Raw genomic sequence first — 7522 nt, forward strand, 5'->3', positions numbered from 1 at the left:
AGTAATGGTTGAAAAAAAAAATCGAAATTCTGTAAATGTATTCCTTAAACATTATCTTTAACACATAAAATCCTCTGGACAATGATAGCTAACAGTAAAATCCTAGTTTATGTAAAATTGTAAAGAAGGGGGACACTTCAAAAAAGTTAAACCAAACTTAAACAAGTACTATATGATAAGGGAACTAAACAGATGCAACATTAGAGAAAAAGGAAATCACTGAGACGGAAGTTACAATTCAGCTTGCTGTTCCTCAAGGAATTCAATAAATTCATTCTGTTTTTGTAGATCTTTTTCACTTTCTTCTATTTTCCCTCCCAACTGCTCTTCCTCCCTCTCAATGTAAGCCTCAGTTTCCTTCAGCATCTCTGTAATGAAGTCCGTTTGTTGTTTGAGCTCTGTCACTTTTTGTTTGGAGTCAGTCACATGTTGTTTGAACTCAATCTGATAGGAGAACATTTATAATTAATTTCATAACATTCCACAAACTCAGTTTACTCTTGCCACATTATATTTTGTCATACATGTACTCGAGTCACTTATTACAGCTCCTAATGCACCAGAATTCTTAGACAATGTTTGACAGGTATGTGAGAAACATGTACCGACCTTCAGTTTTTCTAGCTGCTCGTGTGATTTCTGATAGTTTTCTTTGAATTTTTCCTGAAATTCCAAAGTAAACATTGTTTATGTTCTTTCTTTGTTTGTTTGTTTTGGTAACGGTATAAACAGTGAAAGGTGGTGGATTGGCCAGATGCTGGCCAATGTGTAAAAATAACTAAGTTGTTTGGTGGTGGCTGTGGCGGAGCAACAAGGCCTTTGGTGGTGCTGGAAACAGTCACTCCACTGCTTGAGGCTAGAGCTGCTGCCATCACTGTTTGTGACTGAGTAAATCTGTCTTGAAGATGAAAGCACAAAAGTTAAATAGTAAGGTTCCAGACTGAAGATTTTTAAATTCTAGTTTTATTATTATGCTAAAAATTTTAAAAATGTAAAAATTAACTAAAATGCAACACATTATTAACATTTTTAAATACATATGTTCAACGCCTTAGAATCAGCTTTCATATGAAGAGTTTTAATTTCTAAACTTACCTGTGATGTGAAAAGAAGCTTGTGAATGAAGAGATGAAGAGATACGACATCATAGTGTCCTCGTTCTGCTTTGTGTGTGTGTCAGAATGTTTTTCCTGTTGTGTAGAAGCAGTAAGACTTACCTGAGCGTATTCATTTTTGTTTCACAGATATCTGCCTCACTCACACACTACACGATTATGTGTACATAAATTATTGTCACATGAAATGCATAACTGACTACCTGACAGAAAGAAAAAATCAACATGCAGTGAAAACTATGCAACTGTCACGGTACTGGGTTTGCGACTCAGTGTTTTCATGCGGGACAATGTCATGGCCCGGTGGCTGATGTGTTGAAAGTGAGGACCCAAATGCAGACAAACCAGACGAGGAGGGATCTTGACGAATGCAATAATGAGAAACAAAGGCAGACGGACACTAAGAGAGTAATAATCTGAACAAAACTTGGAAAACAAAACATAACCAGAAACATGGAACATTTTGAACACAAGATACATGTAAATGACCCATGATAAACAGAGGATCTGACAACAAATGAGTGAAAACTTATACAACAAATCCACCGAGATAATCCTTCCACAATACAAGGTTAGTCATTAATACTGCTGCATGGGCTGGGCTGTAGTTACATCGTAAGGGTTTAAAAACTGAGCTTTAAAATGATTAGCGGTAATAAACACCGAGAGAAGCCGACAGTGATCACTGACTGTTTTTATGGGCTTGTTGAGATTAAACAGAACAAGATACAAAGCATTAACACATGTAAAAAAAACCACGCCTTATTAAATGCGGAGTAGTTTGGTCCAGGAAGCAGGATTCATCACGTCATCACTTAAAGACCGGATTACAATACATTCATCTGTGTCTACCCATTAAATGAGTCCCACAGTAATATATTTAAAATTCCTGGTTTCTAGGTTTCTGTTCTGCTTCTGTGCCTCCCCTGTGTTCTTGGTGAATGTTTAATTCTGTTATCCGTGTATTGTATGCTCAATCTTGGTTTTCTGTCGTTATGTATTCCCTGTGTCCCACCTCTTGCTACTTTTGTCTCTGTGCTTCATGTTCCCTCGTTCCCCCAGTTTTACTTTGACAGTTCTTGTCCTTTGTCTGCGTATTCTACTTTACTTCCTTGTCTTGTTATTTCTGATTTGTCCCAGCTGTGTTCTCACCTGCTCCATATGCTCTTGTTGTCCTGCCTGTGTATTTAAGCCCCGTGGTGGTGACTATTTCATTTATCCCCCCCCTCCAGTAAAGACATTCTCTATGCAGTTGCCTGAACTAGAGTCCAGAGACCACCAGCTTACATCAATTATGACACAAAGGAACTAGTCACAAAAAGTGACATAACTAATTTTTATTGGGTGAAACTAGTAAGATGATAAAATATGCAATGTATTGACTACACTGGGCTGAGACAACATATATAACAAAAGGAACAAAAATAAATATCCCTCACCACTGATAACCTAGAGGGCTCTATTATTGACTAATTTTGAGATGAGTGTAAGAAAATGTTTAGCTCTACACTTTTGGGAACATTAAGCAATGAGCTGTTTATTTATTTATTTGGTTTAAGAAACCCACTTTTCAGAACCCAGTAAATTGTTAAACTAGTTATTTTTGTTGACTTAGATTACGTTTTGTTCTCTGATTAGACTCTTGCCTCCACAACCTGAAACCCCGTAAGCAATAGAAAATGGATGGATGGATCTAATCCATGTCTTCAAAGCACTTTGGGTCAACTTCTTTTGTCTTTTTGTTTATTCAGTGGGCTAAATATGTTATTTCAACATGTGAATATAGTCTATAGCTGATCCGTCTGCTAAAGTAACTGAGGGATTTCCTTCCTTCTTTCTTCTTCTTTTGCTACGTACTTCTACACATTACTCTGTTTTCTCACTGACTCTAGCCTACACTGAGAGTCTGCTCAGTGCTGCAGGACAGCTAAACAGAACAGAGCAGCAAGGACGGGTTGAGGCCAAGTGCACCTGCATGAGAGGAGAGGTGTTTTTGCATAGACATGTCTCCTTTCTGGTGAACGGGAGCAACAAACCTAACCCCTATTAGCTTCATGGTTTACCAGGATGTAAAAGGTGCATTGTTAATGCACCTGCGCTTTTGCAAATATGCAAAGTCAACATGTCTGCCTGTAAAGAGGTCTATTGTTTAAGATGACAGGCAGAGCAGCAAAGAAGTATAGTGTCTTTATTTTGTATTTTTTGCAATAAATAGTGTTTATATTTCTCAAATTATGTCACTGGATGCTGTCAGTATATTAACACATCTGACAGTGTAAGTCATAGTCATAGTAAAAAACTATTTTATGTCAAGCAGGTAAAAGGGCAGTCCTATTCAAAATTATTGAGACACCGTACTCAAGTATTGAATGAGAGAAATCACAGAGAAATTATTCCCAGAGGAATTCAATGAAAGCCTAATAAAGGCCTTCTTCTCAGTTTCTTTTCAGTGTGTGAAATTTCTTGATCAAATTCTTTGTTTACCCTGGCTACGTCAATCTTGATTTTCTCTAAGAAGACATTAACTTTCTGCATAAAATGTGCCCTCTGGGGTAATGCCAGAAGATGTTACAAGTACCAGGTTGCGGCAACCGTGGACAGCTATACATGTGTCGTGAAAACACGGACACAGGAAATGTCCCATATGGAAAAGATATATATAATTCTTATAAAGTTTGTATCTGTCTTGTGTGAAACTTATATGAAAAGCATAGAAGAGTGAAAACACATATAAGATCCCTTGAAAAATTATATAATGAAACTTGTATGTTTTGGATACTTACTAAAGCTTTAGTGAAGGTTACAAATGATCTTCTTATGGCCTCTGACAGTGGACTCATCTCTGTGCTTGTCCTGCTAGACCTTAGTGCAGCGTTTGATACTGTCGACCATAATATCCTATTAGAGCGATTAGAAAATGCTGTAGGTATTACAGGTACTGCACTGCAGTGGTTTGCATCATATCTATCTAATAGACTCCAGTTTGTTCATGTAAATGGAGAGTCCTCTTCACACACTGAGGTTAATTATGGAGTTCCTCAGGGTTCAGTGCTAGGACCAATTCTGTTTACATTATACATGCTTCCCTTAGGCAGTATCATTAGAAGACATAGAATACATTTTCACTGCTATGCTGATGACACCCAGCTCTATCTGTCCATGAAGCCAGATAACACACACCAATTAGTTAAACTGCAGGAATGTCTTAAAGACATAAAGACCTGGATGGCCGCTAACTTTCTGCTTCTTAATTCAGATAAAACTGAGGTTATTGTACTTGGCCGTGAAAAGCCTAGAAATATGGTATCTAACCAGATTCTTACTCTGGATGGCATTACCTTGGCCTCCAGTAACGCTGTGAGGAACCTTGGAGTCATTTTTGACCAGGACATGTCCTTCAATGCACATATTAAACAAATATGTAAGACTGCGTTCTTCCATTTGCGCAACATCTCTAAAATTAGAAATATCCTGTCTCAGAGTGACACTGAAAAACTAGTTCATGCATTTATTACTTCCAGGCTGGACTACTGTAATTCATTATTATCAGGATGTCCAAAAAACTCACTGAAAAGCCTTCAACTAATCCAAAATGCTGCAGCAAGAGTCCTGACAGGGACTAGAAAGAGAGAGCATATTTCTCCTGTTTTGGCTTCCCTTCATTGGCTTCCTGTTAAATCCAGAATTGAATTCAAAATCCTGCTCCTCACATACAAGGTCTTAAATAATCAGGCCCCATCTTATCTTAATGACCTTGTAGTACCATATCACCCTATTAGAGCACTTCGCTCTCGCTCTGCAGGCCTACTTGTTGTTCCTAGAGTATTTAAAAGTAGAATGGGAGGGAGAGCCTTCAGTTTTCAGGTCCCTCTTCTGTGGAACCAGCTTCCAGTTTGGATTCGGGAGACAGACACTATCTCTACTTTTAAGATTAGGCTTCAAACTTTCCTTTTTGCTAAAGCATATAGTTAGGGCTGGACCAGGTGACCCTGAATCCTCCCTTAGTTATGCTGCAATAGACATAGGCTGCCGGGGGATTCCCATGATGCATTGAGTTTTTCCTTTCCAGTCACCTTTCTCACTCACTATGTATTAACAGACCTCTCTGCATTGAATCATATCTGTTATTAACCTCTGTCTCTCTTCCACAGCATGTCTTTTATCCTGTCTTCCTTCTCTCACCCCAACCGGTCGCAGCAGATGGCCGCCCCTCCCTGAGCCTGGTTCTGCCGGATGTTTCTTCCTGTTAAAAGGGAGTTTTTCCTTCCCACTGTTGCCAAAGTGCTTGCTCATAGGGGGTCATATGATTGTTGGGTTTTTTTCTCTGTATCTATGAAGCGCCTTGAGGCGACTTTTGTTGTGATTTGGCGCTATATAAATAAAATTGAATTGAATTGAACTAAAACAATGTATGAAAGTAATGAGAAAGTGGCCACTTTCATGAGTAAATCATATAAGGCTTACATGATTTACTCATGAAAGTGGCCACTTTCATGAGTAATCACATATAAGTTTTTACTATTTCTTTTCCATATGGGGTGGCTTGTTGCTGAATACCACTTCACACTTTATATGCTGTACTATTAAAAACTCACTTATAAAATGAAAGCTAGCTAGATGCTAAAGTACTGCAACATATGGACACGTGCAGTTGTTCCAGTGCTGTGGTGAAAAAAGAAAAAAAAAAAACATCGGCCCACTGACTACAGCACAGTTTTTTTCTTTTATCTCTTTTTACGTGACATACCCTGGTGATTAGTACATGAGATATGTTACTGTTTCGGCTCAAACTGGTTTGATGTCTGAACGGTTATAGTGATGTAAAATAATAACTCTAAAACATAAGTGCAATAAGCATGGTTTGTAAATGTAAGGAGTAAAAAGTAAATAGATTTCTTTGTGTGTTTGTATCCATGTGTGTGTGTGCTGTTGGGTGTGCTGCAGTGTGGTCTGTGTGCAGAGGCATTAACACTTAGCTATCTCAGGCTTTCATTTTTGTTTCACAGATTTTAGCCTATTTAACAAGAAGATGCACACACATCTTCATGTGAAAAAAAGTGTAGAAAAAAGGAAAAAAGGAGGAAACAAGTGTATAAAACATACTACAAACCCCCCTCAAACTTTTAAATATTTCAAATGTGCACAAACATTTCTGCTCACCTTTTGCATAATATGTAAATTGCTTTGGATGACAGCTGGGGACGATGCATAAAAGATAAAAAGTTGTTGAATGTACAGTATATTGCACGAGATGCAGAAATTAGAAAACATTTTCTGTTTACTAAAAAAAATGTGTCCATACTTTAAGCAGTAAAACAGACTGACGCTGACAGTGTAAAAAGTGGGATAATGGGTATACCACATGCTGTGCGTGGCATTCTTTCATTTCATGAAAAACTTTACTCACTGCTTGTTTCTCTTTCCTGTAAACAAACCACATTTACAGGAAAACAAGATTCACATGCGTTTGAGGTCCTGTTTCTGCTCCAGATATGTTCCTAACAACCCTGCTTTTGATCAGCTCATTACCCTCTGTGTATTTAAGGACTGTTTCTACAGTCAGACTGACAAACTGTCAGATTGTACAGCTGATTATGCAGACCATTTTCACAGCTAGCAGCACATCAAGACTTTCACTCCAGTTAAAATATTCCTGGACCTGTTCCTCTCTTGTCCTCCGTCTTAGGAAACCCTTGGTGTTTCAGCTGTTACCTCCTCGCTGTCTCCTCTTGATTCATAACATTTTTAGATTTTATATTAGATCTCCTCTTGATTCATCCCTTGGAAAAAGACAATTCTACATCAGATTCCGTGTTCAGTTTGACATCTGAAAGGAATTCTCCCAACCAATCACCACTTCACTGATTAATCCTCTACCTTGGCTGCATAGGGGCTCATTTGATCATTCGACTCATTCAGTTTTGTTAATAAAAACTGTAAATCTGTTCTTAGCCTTAGCCTGTGTGCTTTTGGGACTCCAGTTCGAGTATAATTATGATAAAATGACTTAACTAAAGACAGGGCCCAGGGGACACCGTCGCAATAAATCAGCTTTTAGGAAATCAAGGAATTCTATTAGAGCAATGAAAGCTGCACTGAGATCCACAGAAAAAAAGAAAAACCTAAAAACTGACAGCTAAGTGTAAGTAAGCATAAGCAACATCCTGCAACAGTTTAAATCTTCACCTTCACCTGCTGCAGCTATATTTTTGGAAGGGTTTGAAGCTATTCTCACAGGTTTTCTGGTGAGCTACATCACTACTGCTTTGTCCTGTGAGACTTATTTATGTTCAGCACTGAGGGATCCAAGTTATAATACATTGTGGGGCAGCGGGATTGGTTGGTACGTGGATGAATTATATTTTGTTTGAGTTTGAGGAAGGGAGCTTAAGAAAGTTGCATTCTGA

This window comes from Simochromis diagramma, unplaced genomic scaffold, assembly GCF_900408965.1.
Source record: "Simochromis diagramma unplaced genomic scaffold, fSimDia1.1 OVJJ01000563.1, whole genome shotgun sequence".
Taxonomy (NCBI): Eukaryota; Metazoa; Chordata; class Actinopteri; order Cichliformes; family Cichlidae; genus Simochromis; species Simochromis diagramma.